Source organism: Crassostrea angulata, chromosome 2, assembly GCF_025612915.1.
Source record: "Crassostrea angulata isolate pt1a10 chromosome 2, ASM2561291v2, whole genome shotgun sequence".
Taxonomy (NCBI): Eukaryota; Metazoa; Mollusca; class Bivalvia; order Ostreida; family Ostreidae; genus Magallana; species Magallana angulata.
Window position 1 is genome coordinate 69,389,508 of NC_069112.1, and position 16,390 is coordinate 69,405,897.

The following is a 16,390-nucleotide window of genomic DNA, read 5'->3' on the forward strand; positions in this document are numbered from 1 at the left end:
TTGAAACGAAGCTACCCTTTCTCCTTTCGGATTTCCCTCTCCATATTGTTGTTCGCGCCGACTATGGTATGTCGTAAATGACATAATTTTACCTATTCTTTTGTCCCTTATGCATCTTATAAGGGTTTATTGTGTAAAATATGATTCATTTTATTTATTTTAGAAGTTTTGTTGAAAATTGTAACGGTTTGAATTTTACGACATGTTCATGTATGGAGACCTACTTGGGGTAAAAATTGATGACAAGAATACATCCTTAAGCTCCTTTAAGTCACCTTTAAGCCACCTTTAAGGACTTGCTTAAAGATGGGTTTTCGCCCTGTGACACCTTAGCTTTGAATCTTACTTCATTTAACTCTTTATAAGTCAACTAACTCTTACATCCTAATTGATGGACACTTTTAGCTCCCAATCTTGGTTTTAACAGATGGACATTTACCTCATTTGTGTACTAAATCTTTCCTCTTTATTGATGAACACTTGAGCTCCCAATCCTACTCATTTAACTTTTTATATGTGATCTATGTCTTTCCTCCTAATTGATAGACACTTTTAGCTCCCAATTTTGCCCTTAACGTAGCCAATTTTCTCTTTGTGGACTATATCTTTCCTCTTTAATGATGGCCATTTTAAGCTCTTAATTTTTTTAACATTAGTTAGACACTAATTTTACCTCTACAGCAATCTATTTTTTCATCTTATATTTCTCTCTTAAGCCTAGCTGAAATTTATGCTGTAAAGAACAAGGGACGTTATTGGCCAAAAAATGCCGTGTTTTAAAATCTAATGATACCTACCATTTTCAAAAGCCAAGAATAAACAAAACTCAATGGTATATGATTTATTCATATAACTTTAGTGTAAGTATGATACATTTTACGTTAAACACGGCGCCTTTTTAAAACGAAACGTCGACATTTTACGAAGACTTTAACGCGGCGTCATAAACATGACGGACAGGCTTAACTGGATTTTAACACAACCAAACATTTCTCTTATTTTAAAAAATTTTTTTTTGGGTATTAGTATTTATTTCCAAACTTTCCAATCCCTTTGTTTAGAATAAGTTAGGGAATCCGTACTGCAGAGAAATACTCGAAAGCCAGTAGAGGTAAATGGATATATTATTTACATCCACCAAGTATGATTCCCTCTATTTTATTACGAAAATGGATTGCACATTCATAGCTCTGTTGAAATTGACAGAACTGAAATATAAACGATCCAGTTCTTACTAGTTTATCGATCAGTCGAAACCTTCAGCAACCTAAGAAAAATCCCGGACTACACGAAAAAATCATGGTGATGTCAGAATCAAATTCCAATAGGAGACGATTTGGCTGTTTCTTATACCTAACGTACTGATGTACGTAACAATAATTTGTTAATTTTTCTGACTTTTTTCAACCAATTCATTAATTTGTTGATAGAAAGATGTAAATATAAACAATAAATTAGCTATCAATTCAGAGAAAAAGAACGCGGGTAATGAATTTTTTTCTGCAATGTCGCCGCCTTCATTTACCGCATGAATCACCATAGAAAGCGTTTTATTGTTTAATATCTTACTTATACTTTGTTAGTTTCTTGATTTTTTCTAATACACAAACAACTACATGTAATTTAAGACAATCGACGCGCGTGGATAGAACAATTTAGCAACTTTATAAATGCGGGAATTTCACAAGGAAAATCATTTACCAATTAACCGGTACAATAATATACAAGAAAACTGATTATTTAAACAGATGAATAATATATTTTAACTTCTAGCAAGTATTAAGAACGAGCACAGGTCAATGCACTTTCTTTTCAATCTAATTACGTGTGCTTTGTATAGATAAAACCTATAAACCTGGTCATAGATCGTCTACAAACTTTTAGTCATTGTGTGGAGATCGTTGTTTAAACCGTGAGTCTAGAATAAATAAAATTTATTCAAATAAGACTTTGGTAGTTCAGTCACTGTTACAATGTAGTATGCACAAACATACATTCAGAGAGAGAGAGAGAGAGAGAGAGAGAGAGAGAGAGAGAGAGGGTTTATTTCTGTTCAACGCATATCATATAAACAAATTAAACTTCACACTCGCAGTGTAAGAATCATATCAAACATAACAAACAATGTAAGACTAAGTTATTGCTGATCATACTTCTATTATCTTCGGACTTGAAAAACAAAGGAACGACACATTTTTGTTGGAGCATGTGATGCAGCTAACGGGCTGAGTATATATATAGCACGTGGACTCTGAAACTGCTTGGTTGAATTTCATCATAATATGCTATTGTGCATTATTTTATCGATTAAAGGATTTAATAAATGACAACTAGATTAAATAAATAGCTTTGTACGATTTGTACTGTACAGTCCAATAAATTCAAATGACGTATAATTGGGGCGCAAGTGGGGTTTGCTTATTTATATTCAAATATTTAATCGTACAATTGCTGAAAATTATATGAATATAAGTAATAAGATATCATTCTTTAAATATTATGAGGTGATAATTTCGGTCGGGGCGTGATCAAATTTATCATAAAGCCAGTCGGGCTTTATTAGATTTGATCACGCCCCGACCTAAATTATCACCTCATAATACTCAAAGAATGATTCCTTATTCCTTTACCGGTGTATGAAACATGTGCATGTTTTATAGAAAAAAAATAGATACTAGTAAATATAAAAATGTTTTATAGAAAGAAAATATAAGTTGAAATTAACTGCATATATTGTTCTTATCGAGAAGGTATACTTGTTTTCATTAATATTTTAGATTTGATATCGCTGAATAGAGTAAAATCCGAGACACATTTAAAAAAACGAGCAACGGCAGACTTTTTTTTTGGGGGGGGGGGGGTAAAAATGGGATTAATCGGGTGACAGTCGGCAGTTCATCAGCCGTTGTCTTGGACGATGTCGTATTCATTATTCGTCGGCCGACCAATTTTGTGTCCATCGGGCCAAATTACATGTTTTTTCTGCGTCGGTGGCCGATTTCTTCAGTTAAACCAGTCGTTCAATACTAGTAGTCTATTGAGCAATTCTCGATCATCTTCCGACCTTCGGAAGACAGTTCTTATGTCTGTCGTCGCTCGGTCGATCGACATTTCGGCATTTGGATTTTCTTAAATGTCGGCCAACTGACGATCGAGGGTCAACTGGTCTTTGGGGCGATTTTGACAAATCTGCTGATGCACTGACCGTATACGGATTAGGTTTAACATTTACCGGCTATCGGTTAATATATAAGCGGCGGTCAGGAGCGGAACCCTTTTCCTCGATAAATTGAAGCAATGCCCACGAAGTTACAGGTGAATATTCAGCAATTGCGAACTTGTCTATTTAATCGGCCGACCATCGGTACTAGTCGAAAGTAAGAAAAGATCACGGAAGACGAAGACAATATTACAATATGTCTAACGTCTGTTCTGGTTTTACGATTGATTAAACTACTTCGATCACATATGACGGATACAAATGGATTTCAACATAAACTGTTTACTGAAAGAGGAAATTATTAGTGCTTTGATCAATCCTTTCAATATGTCGGCGATTATTTTCTGTTATGATCTCAACAAAAATCCACTGTAAAAATTTTATATAATCGTTTACATCTAAATAGTGTGTGTGTGTTATTTTCTATTTATTTATTTATCGATTTTTTATTTTTCGGTTGCAATTTCTATTTCTTTTTTCCTTTTGGCTTCTCTTACGTATACAAAAAATTATTTTAGATTTTTATACGATACGATAAACCCTCTTTCACGGTAAAAATCGCGTGTTACGCCGAGTAACTGTCCGTGTCGGATCGCGTTGATTGAATAACTTTGTTAAAATGTGCAATTTTCTAATCCTTTTTGCTAAAATTCACATTGTTCACAGTTATTAACCGTCACCATTTTCAGTATATGAATTTGTTATGATACAGAAAATAAGTATGTTAAATATAAAAGTGGTTAATGCATGTGAAAGGTTTTAATTTCAGCAAAGATTATTCATATTTCTATGTATTATAACGATTTTTGGAGATCATTCCATGTTTAGCGTACACTAGTGACGTCATAATGAAAAATGACGTCATTTTGGGGCCTGTTGAATTTAGCCAGTATCGAGCTTAGTACAATGCACCACATCAAAAAACAAAACTAAGACGTTGAAAATATGATAAATTTTGCGGCCAAATACTGCTAATAACGTCCCTTGTTCTTTGGCATCAAAAAAGATTTTCTCATTGTTAGATGAATTCGCACATTTCACACAGGCTTTCCTTCAATTTTTTACTATCAGAGATGTTTTAAGATGTAATTTCCCAAACTCCAGACAATAATTTCCTAAACTCTAGACAAAATCATTATGATAAATTATTAAAAATTGCTTTTTCAGTTTCAAAATAAAAATGTTTTCATACGATTATATATGAATGTTATATTTAGAAATATGACTTTTTCTATTGATATTCAATGCTAACAAAAAAAAGATCTCACCTTCTATAATTCAATTACACACTTTTTATACTCAAATCCATTCACCAAACAGTAATGAACAGTTGCTTGCAATTCAAGAACATCATAAAAAATAAAGTATTGTGTACATCAACAAAGACTTCTAGCACATAAAGTCCAAATCTGCACACATACTACATATCTCAGAGAATTCAAATGCAGACTTTATGATTAACAACCCAACAGGCAAATCATGGTCATCCATAATTACTTGTGGAAATTAACCACTTGCCTCAATTTAAGTCACAGTTTCCTGTTAAACCACGGGACAATAAGATGCCCAAATATTAGAAGTTAAGCTGATAGTAATGGGCATACCTATACAAATTTGGCTAGCTACAACTACTTCTTGTCCAGTTAGCAAATATTATGGGTTAAGCAAATAAAGCCATCATCTATTACTTATCTAAATATTATAAGACACACTTTTGGGTTCCTAAAAGATAGAAACCATGGTAACATGGAATTCCATCTACCCAAAAATGCTCTTTATATATATTGCAAAAATATGTAAAAATGGTTTAAATTCTTTCTTCAGACTTAAACTCCTATGTTGGATTAATTTCTTTTTTTAAATAAAACCAAGTTAAAATGTTCTTTTACTTTCAGTCCAAGTTATGAAAATTAGGAGCTAAATACCTGGTATGTCAATCAAAAGTCAAGAGAACTACCAGGTTTCCTGTTAAGTTTCATTAAGTTACACTCAGCTCTGATGATGAATAATTTGCATGAGACAACAGTATTGAATTTCATCCTCAAATTCTGCAATGGATTGAAATTCTAATACTTGTTTAAGTGTCATTTCCATAGAAACTGGATCAATATCATCTTTCACAGTAATTGAACACTTATAGTTATTAAAAAGCACATATGAAATAACCAGGACAGTATCAAATTGACTTTTGAGACAGAGTTGAAACATGATGATAAATTTCCTTCACAATCTCATAAATGTCCTAATAAATATTTTCTCCATCTTCTGAAAATCAGATTCCATTTCTCATTGTATATTGTATTGAAAATACACAAACTACTGATATCAAAAGCAATACACTAAGGAATGAAACTAAATAAAATGTCCTCAGAAATGAGCAGTTTTATGTAATCCTCCATTTTTAAGCATATCCTTTTTGGAAAATGATGGATTGTGGGATAATGCATTTTGGAATTGTTTATCCAAATATTGGGAGCCAAATAGATCAACAGAAATATGGAACTTGTTTTGTTAAGATACATGTCCGAGATGTGCATAACTACTTCATTTTAAAGCCTTCAATCAACCCACATGAAATACCTTACATATATTCACTTCAAATCCATGATCATCGTAAAACCTTTTCAAATGGATATCTAATATGAAACTCACTGCTTAAACTTTGATTTCAATAATCATTAAAAGTACATATATATATACTGTTTCAACTTGTTTTAAGGTATCTTTGTACATTTGATGAATTTCTCAGTAATGATATGGCAAGACCATATAACATTTAATTGCGTTACTCCAAAAACAACAAAAAGTCCTCAAATCCATAACCCATTTATACTACATAATCTATTCTATTCTCAGCAATCTTCAGAACATAAAATTAGCATACTTGCTATAAAGAATTTGCAGTATCTATATATATGAATGATTTAATTATATGTGCATAGTTTTTGTAGCAAACTTCTATTTTGCCAAATAAAGTTACAGGTAAATTCATTCCTAATTTTTATCACCCTACCATATCTCAGCAACTGTGCGAGATCTTCATTCGAAATTGCTTTTCATTGTAAAATAACCTGTTTAAACCAACTTACATATCTTTTGACCAAATAGTTAATATTCCAGATATATTAAGTAATATATAAGTAATATACACATCCAATCAAAATCAATACATGCATTATTTAATGCTATGCTACTTCAAGGTTCTTAGTGCCCAATCATACTACATTCATTCACAAGAATGAAAAATGTCTAAGATTTCTTTATTTAAATGATTTTAAAATTTTAGGGACAGAGGGGCTGTGTGTGGCGATTTACTCCAGCTACTATCATATATCCCATGCATATAAATGTTGATAAATCACATGAAATTATCAAAATAATAAGTTGTAATTAGTCTTAAAAATATAAAGTGTATGAAATTGTTGATATTGTTGTACCATCTTTCAAAAAGCAGTGCTCCTGATGAGGGTTTATCAATTAATATAATACACACAATGGCATGAGACTGCCTTGTGTAGGCCCTGACATACAGACAAAGTAAAACATCCTGTTTTCATTCTAATCTTTGGAAACGTATAAAATGGGCAAGGTATGTTAGCCTGAGTTTTCTTTTGAGCGATCACCTTTTAAAAAAAACTATAAATAGCACAATTAGCGCTGGATGGAGATTATTGTTCTGAACCAATGTTAAGGGCAAGTCAATACCCCCCCCCCCCCCCTTTAAAAAAACTCAGCTATTAGCAAATAATTAGATACTTCAATTATTCTGGTTGAAAGTTCACTTCCCAGGAATACATTATGTACTTCAATAAACAATGGGAAATCTTAGCTCCAAATTATTAGTATGAAGTACTCTTTAGAACTGAATTTCTTATCAATGAAGTTTTAAAAGATTGAACTTAAATGTTTAGCCATCCACCTTTAGAATTTAAATGTTCTAAATATTCCAAATTTGGACTCAAAAACTAATAATTTTAATTCATAATGGATAAATTCTCTATGAGCTAGTACCTATCTAGAAATTATTACCATGGTAAGTCAACAAATATACTGCTTTTCACTGAGGTATATATATATATATATATATATATATATATATATATATATATATATATATATATATATATATATATATATATATTCACTCACCTTAATGTACCTTAAAGAAGAATACACTTTTCTACTTGGAAACCAGAGATAATGCAAAAAGCACGACAAGCATGGATATCCAAGAATGAAAAAAAGGTTAAACAACAATATCCATTTACAAATATTTCCAAAACATCCAAATCAAAGTCAGAGCAGAAAGAACATGTTTGTGAATAGTCATAAGGAGAAAAAAACAAAATAAATCCAATGGGAATATCCTCCATATTGACATCAAATTTATCAGCATGCTTCCTGTGATGATACTGTTATGATTGTAACCCTTACTCCATGGACATTTCAACAACTCAATTTATTTTTCTATCTTTTTCAACAGCTTTAAATGTATATATATATAAATGGGAATACTGATCTCAATTAAACAGTTACTTAAACTGAATTCATTTTCCTATTTTCGTGATACTTCATTGCAGTTGAATGGAAAATGCCCATACTTCCGAGTTTATTTTGGATTTGAAGGGGGAAGGGGGGGGGTAGGTGACTGCATTTGCAAAATACAGAGTTTAATTTTTAATAAAGCAATCAAATTTTCGATAAAGTAGGCCTAAAAAACGAGTGATCTATCATGTTCATGTAAGCATTTTCAATACAATGTTATGTTTTTGCAAAAAGAATTGTGTTTAACACTTTATCACTCACCAACATGTAGTGTTTTTAATATTTGAATTCGTTGCAATGTTGTTTATCTATTACAGGCTGATCGTGTTCAATCAAATTTAGAATTATTGTCTAATTTATCCCTAAAAGAATGGTTTAATATTATAATCTTCAAGTTAAAAAGTATAAAAGACATTATCATTTAATACAAAGTTTAACTGACCTCATAATCATGCCCAATGCCGGCACGTGTCCTCTCTGCTGCTCTTCTCATGAACTTTCGGAACTGTTCGGTTACTTTCATACGAAACACCAAAAAAAAGAGCGGGAAAACTGGAGACGGGCTAAGAGAGGTAACTCTTACAATTTCGTCCATAGTAGTGGACAAGTGATATGTCCATGCTTTATGAGTTAGTTTCCCATCATTAATATTACCTCGTAAAAGGTAACTTTTGGAGTCAAAATTAGGAGTTAAGCTCATAATTCCATGTTAACTCACAAGTTTGGACTGGGCTATATTTTTAACTCATAAGGTCTAAATACTAGCACGGAAAGACAGACGGACGGAAGGACGGACGGAACAGGGTAACAACAATATACGCAGTACAGTTAAGGCGGTCAATAAAAATATCGGCAAATTTTTGTTATGAAAATACGTATACTATGGTTCAACTGGCATGTCCTTTTTAAAATCAATAAAAGTCACTCAAATGCAATATTTTTATAAAATATATATAACACAGTACAATATTTTATGTTCATAGTGGTCACGTGATATGGCACTCGCATGGTACAAGCAGATGTATTTGTGGTTTTGAGGTCATTTAAAAAATTCAATATTGCAAGGGCATAATAATGTCAAAATTCACAACTGAATTATAAAATAACTTGATGTCATATCGTAGATTTTGAAAAACGGTGCGAACTTTTTAAGATAAGAATATTTGTTAGAAGAAACCGTAATTTATAGTGCATTTGTTGAATAATTTTGAAGGTCACAGGGTTAATTTCATTAAAAAATAATTAATTTGTAAGATTTTAAAAGGATCATAGAAGTTTTTAAGTTACATAGAATATTTCAAATTCACATGTAAAAGTTTGTCAGGATCAGGTAAGTGTATGCCCTTGCAATTAAGTGATTTAATTAGGTACTCAGCTTTAAGATATACGATATTTTATACAAAACCGAGGTTTCTTCTTTATACGATGCATACTTTTAACAAAATGAAAATAAGACTATATAGGTAGCATTCTAATAATAATAATGTTAAACAAAATATCCATTTATAATTTTCTGTTAATCTATGATATTCATTTTTCTTCGCTACAAAACTGCATGATAGCCTTCAATGACTGAACTTAATGCGTCATTTTGAAGCCTGTGACGTCATATTTTGTAGTACAGCGAGAACGACATCTCGCTTATTTTTCAGTGTGTACGATATAACGGACATCAAATTTGTAAGTAATAGCATTTGTTGTTTTCAATTAAAAGATAAGTATAAGTAAATTTTGCTAATAAATAGATTAATAAGTACTTTCGAGGTTTGTAATATACTGTGATGTCATAATGCACATTTCCCGTACTTTTTGTCTGAACGGAGTTTATTGACAGCCTTAACTGTGCTGCGTACCCGAACTCTCTTTACAAAGTGCGGGTATAAAAATGTTTCCAATAATAATTAACAGCTTATATACAAAAAGGAGAAACATTGATATGAAAATACGTCCCTTTACCTGCAAACTCGCAGAAAATGGCAGCTGCCAGGAGCGACCTTTAAGACTGGTGACGTAGTTCTGTCAATGACGACATTTCCCATCATTACACTTGACCCATTGGTATCATTAAGGAAGTGTTCCCAAGCAAAGATGACATCATTCGGAAATCAATGGTCACCGTTGTTCGTGATGATGTTCGTAACTAATATGCGAAACCATCCACTTTCTTGACTGTGAATGATATGCTACATGTAGTTGTGAACTGAATTTCGATGTTCCGTGTTCAAACTGTTATGATTGCATAAAATTCCTTTCATAATTTCGTCAAACCTGTAATGATTTTTTTTGTCAATGCTTAAGATCAAGACATGTTCATTTTTGGCACGAATGTTATGTATTGATTTTTCATCAACTTTTTTTTTAATTTGATTTGGCGATTTCTCATAAAATCGGAAGGGGAGTGTGGTGAATCCGGAATTTATGTGTCCGGATTGGTTTGTTTTTTTATTAATTTCATCCGGTGTTTACTTGTGCTCGAGGCACTTTTGCCCAACTCATTTTTTTATGTACATTTACCCACTACGGAGTAAGTATTTAACTTTTTTAAGTATTTAACTTATTTAACTAAGTAAACAAAATATTGCATATAGGGTACCCTCATTGTACGGGTAACTCCTCCTACAGTTTTCAAGATAAGAAGTTGTTCTTTTGCAGATCAATTAAACATACATCAGAGGTGTGCATATTGCACCACTACACCATTTCACTGGATATTGGTTGACATGGGTTATGGATACAGTTCACATTTAAGAAAACCTGGTTTGCTGTCACATTGACAGCTTTTCACTTGTCTGTAACTTTATTTGTACTTTTGCAGTTTTCACCCTCACTGGAGGAGCAATAAACACTTTACTAAAGAGAAGTTTTAGTTGTTTATCGGCACACCTAACATGAGCAAAATAATTATATTCAAACATATAGTGCTTTAAAATTATTTAAGATTCTCCTTTTGATTTACATTGAACTAATTAGAATATATTAATGTATTTCAATCTGCAGCATACATAATGTTTATAATATGAACACACAATATATCTTACTTGTGTTAAATACACATTGATTATTGTCATCTAAAGTGATCACTTCTTTTTCAATAACTTTACACTCGTCTGTAAATAAGTAAAAACAAATTAAGTAAATGCACACCAATTATCAAAAGAAGGAAATCATCACTGAATTTTGTAATATGACACAAAATATGTGCAACATATATTGGATAAACATACCACTCTCTCTCTCTCTCTCTCTCTCTCTCTCTCTCTCTCTCTCTCTCTCTCTCTCTTTAATAAATCCCAAATGCCTTTTGAAGAATACGTCTTTAACCTGTCAACTGCGAAACCATGTCTACCAGTACCTTTTCTTCTTTTCTTGGAAAGAGATAATCTTCTGGCTTTTGGGGTCCCTATGTGGGTCATGTCCTTCTCTTCATCAACCAGAAACTCATTTCGTTCACAAGAAACGTCTTGGAGGGTCTCTGCTGTATTTGGAGCTTGTTGAAAAACTCTTCTAGGCGAACCTCATATTAAACATCTATAAACATGTAACTTTATAACTTCACAAATGATTAAGATTTTTGACCTCAATTTTGACATTCTTGATTTAGAAGGCACAGGCAAAGGTTGGGTTCCGTTCATAGAAGAAAGGGTTATTGAAAGGGTTCACTGTTTTTGTAGTCTTTTCTTCAGTTGGAGAACAGAAGTGGTGAAGTACATCATCATCAAGGAAGATAAAAGGGTTATTCCTGTACTAAGCTGCTCCCACTTCCACGGAGTATGTCTAAACATTGCACAACAGTGCTTCCAAATGAGGTGGTGTTTCCGCCAATCATCACAACTACAAGATGGAATAAGAAAGTTTAATTTAACAACTCGGACCATGAGGAAACTACTTCCTTAATGTTTGCTGAAAAGTCGTTGGAGTTTAATCGCATGATATTTCAGTATAAGCTATTTATTATGGAAAGTAGCTAAATTTTCAAGATATAATAGTCAAATTAGTTTTGACATAAATCACAGAGACAGCATTTTATTTTGAAATTAAATTTTTGAAATTTCTAACAGAAACACAATTTGGCATTGTAGACATTAAACTAGAGCCGAGCTCGTTGCAAAGCAACGAGTAGGTCTTCCGTCGCACCTTCGTGTCGCGAAAGGATTGTCCATCAGTCTGATTAAAACACCTCCTTCTCCTGACACTTGCCAGAGCCTGACAGACCCTGTATTGATAAAAGGTCATCTTTTCACGACCATTTCTTCTTACAAATTAGAGCTTTGGAAAATTGATTGGAACTCTTCAAATGGAGACCAAAAAAAAATTAATTCATGCCTGTTTTCTATGTAACCTCTAGATTGAGTATTGCACCACTCATTAAACAGATAAAGGCATATCTTTGCTAAGTAGGTGTTAATTTAGATTGTATGCAAATGTGGAGGTCACGTGGAGATAGTCTGTTATTGATACAGGTCTATCAGAACCTGGCGAGTGTAAGGAGAAGGGAAATGGTTTTTAATGATACTGGATTATCAATATGATAATAGTAAGTTCAAGAAATCGAAAACGAGACTCAATTTCAAAGTATTATTTTCATACCAGGCAAGTTCTTCGTTTAACTTACTTCAAGTTTAGGATAACTTTAAAAAGTACATCATTTATGTACAGGTATATAATTAATTTAATTATAATAAAAGTGTGGATGTGGCGATGGGGGAAATCACCTAAAAATCAATTTTCTAAGCATTAACTTAAGGGAAATTTTGGTTGAGAGAAAGGGGGGGCATTGCTCCCACTGGACCATCTAAAAGGTACTGTTAGCAAGCTCACAAATGATATCCCCGCTTAGAAAGAAGTCATTACTCACGTATTTCTCTATTAGAGAATAATGGATGGTTCTTTTTCTTTAGTAAGTCAGACAAGGCAGTATATATTTACAGGTCACAAATAATCTTTATGTCAAACTCTAGCTTTTACTCATTTCCATTAAAACAAGATATGACACATGTTTAATATGACTTTGAACTTGCGCAACTGACCCTGGGTCAAGTTCATGACACATCATCGGTCATCAGGAATCTTTACATGAAATAGAAACTCCCAATGTTTCTCCTTAAATGACTTAGGGACAAATCATTACACACCCTCAGTTCATAAGCAATCTTTGTGTGAAGTAAGAAATTCCAAAGTGGACCGGAAACAAATTTTGCACTTTTCCTGCCAGTGACCTTTACTTTGTCCAAATGACCTTGGGTTTAGGTCATGACGCTTCGTCAGGTAATGAGTAATATTTGTATGAAGTAAGAACACTTCCAATGATTCTCCATCAGAAAGATATAGACCGTACACGACGTACGGACGGTCAAGGTGATTTTTATTTACCCCCCCCCCTCAATTTTTTTTCGTGGGGTATAAAAATCCTTTTCGCCCGTTTTGTGCGGCACAAAGAAAGACCTATATTTTTCAATTATTTCTATCATATCACATATAAATATACATGTAAATGTATGATTTGTATGCACATTAATTTTGAGTTCTTTTCATCATCGTCGGAAAGGATAAGAAACCCTTAGGGTCCAATAATGTCTTATCATGGGCATTTGTCAATTTGCATCACTAAATGATTTCCAAGCGGTAAGCTATCAAAGCTTTTGAGATGTTACATGTAGATTTTGAATTTCTATAGATTTAAATTTAAGGTTAGGAAAAACAACACTTGTTTATACAGTAAAAAAAATCTTAAATAGCTTTATGTACGCGTACACATAAATAATAAGATGTAGCGAAAGCTATAAAGACTTCATTTCTTCTGTTCTAGACTTTTTCAGAGTTAACAAGCTACAAGTTAACAATGTCCCATTTTGACAAGCTAGATTAAAAATAAAATATTCAGCTGAGTTTTAGGTCACTTAATCTGCATTACAACCTCATACTACACAACTTCAATGATTTTTTTTATCAATGTGCATATAACAATAAGTAAAATCCCCAAGAACAAATATCTATCGCAATTAAATGTATACATTTTTGGGAGGCAGAAAAGTCGCTATATTATAGTCTGCAAGTCAATTGAACTACTACAATTATTTCAAAGAAATAAGAAACTGTCGACACTTGCAGTACGCTGATGATTTAATGACGATCGACCGACTTTATTGCTTAATGTAGTCGTATATCATTACTTCTAATCCTGAGAACAAATTTTATTTAATCTTTGACTTGAAACTGTTAACTTATAAAACCAGAGACATAAATAACTTATTAAGTTATTAATGTCTCTGATAATATATATTTTATTCTGTTCATAACTATAGAAGTTAAGCGTGTTCAACAGGTTAATTTCTTAGCCACATTCTCAGATTACGTTATCGCACCTTTAATGTGAGGTTGATTGACATCGAATATTTAGACACTTAGTGTTTAACAATTGACCGCTGCAGTGAAAGCATCCTTTCAAATGTTACTCAATTATTTATCAATTGCTGAACTGCAGCCCGGGGGCAATATTCTGAGCTATGTGCGCTGACGCGACACGAGATTTTCGGTCGCACGTGGAGCGTATTGACTTAGCATAGACTGACCGAATAAACACACGGGTGGGAAACTGATATACATTGAGGAGAAAAATGTACACATGTTAAGTAGTCGCCAAAAATAGGTCTTCGCCACATTTTGAAAAAAAATAAAGCCGTTGCGCTGTGATCATGAAACCGATAAAATCTAAACAAATCTTGTTTAAAAACTCATGTGAATATTTTAAAAATAATCACTAAATCCCTCAATTCTGGACAATTCTTTTATCGTGTCAGCCTCTACCGCTAATCGCAACTTCTCGGGCCTTTCCGGCAAGCTCGGAAAAACACTTCGAATGTATTACCTAGGCGTCCATGACAACCCCCCCCCCCTTTTTTTCATAAAACTTGATATAATTACAGCACATTTTATGATCTGTTGAGATGTGAGCTATACTTCATTAAAGGTATCAATATACACTAAAATATAACACAGAAACGACATACAAGACTTCTTGCCGATACTTATTTTAATGGGAAGCGACTCCATTTTGTATAAAATTCTAACATCCGGTGATGTTAATACATTCGCGGTGTTTTTCCAAACTTGCGGGAAAGGCCAGAGAAGTTGCAATTGCCTCTACCGCATGCGTTACATGTAATTTGATATTTGATTTTTTTTATCATGCCTTGACCGCTTGGGGACTCTTTCATTTTCTAAATTCGGCTAAATAATGCTTCCAAATTTGAGCGCTCTCTCTCTCTCTCTCTCTCTCTCTCTCATTTTATGTGCAACCTTATGATGAAGACGTCAACTACTTTCTACGATATCTATAAAACCTCTCAGAAGTATTTAGCGGAAATATTCGTGGGTCAATAAAAAAAATCTTAAATTGAAACACAAGTCAATCTTACATGTACCGGTCAAAATCTCGAATAAACAAATAGTTGAAATCGTACAACATATCAATAAACATGCACGTGTGATAAAGTACATGTAGAAGAACACGAAGCTACCGCGGATCACTTGTCCACTCGCGCGGGATCTCCTTGGCTATGTTCTAGGGGTGATCATCATTTTAAGGTTTAATCTTTGTGGTTTCTCGTTGTTTATCTATAACATTATTAGTACATGTGTAGTTTTTAGAACATTTTAGAATTACAAATTCACTATTAATTTATGTCTGATGATGTTTCTGATTTGGAATAATATCGCTTTTATCATTTTTTAGAGGGGCTTCTCAATTCACATTCTAATGTTTAATTAAATAAATTGAAGGTGAACAAATTTTAAGAACATAAAATTGAAACAGTTCTTGTATATATATCTTGTTATTAGATAACAGCTGAACTCTAGGTAATGCAGCCGCGACCGATTTCCTCGGCCGCGGATGAGGGATCGGATAACTTACGTAAAGGTAAAACACACATAGAGAGCTCAGAACCCAGGAAGATTTACAATGTTTGAAGTATGATGACTACACTCTAATTGATATAAGTTTTTTTCCCCTTTAATCCCACAGTTGATCTATCTGTCTGATACTGCTTCAGTTCGGGAATGGCATTGTTTTTATGATCAAACAGAACGATTTCTTATTGACACTCTATCGTTTAATTCAAATTAAGAAGAGTAAGCTTTAATGTCATTGTGTACGATTCTTCTGTTTGCGGCTAAATAAAATCACATATGAGAGACGCGATTCTTGTGTATTAGATAACCGCTGACCGCTAGGTGGTCCAGCCGCGACCTTGGCGATCGATTTTCTCGGCCGCGGGCGAGATGGGTTATGTAATGACGCACACAACTAAGAATTTAGGTCGATTTGAAATGCTTGCAGTAAAATGACTCAAATCTATTTCATGGAAGTTATTTTTTTTTAAATCTAGTTTATGTATCTCACTAGATAAGAAAAAGAACGTTTATATTTTCTCGTTTTTTTTCTTAACGGTTGTCCACTATAGGACCTAAACAGAGGTGACTCCAAAAAAAGGCTGTAAGAAAAACATGTACACGTTTACTTTTTAGACACTTTTTCAAATGAATCAAAGCATCCCGTATATGCTGGTATACTTTCAGCTGTTAATTTATGTACGTTATGCGCACGAAGACGATACGCTTACTTGC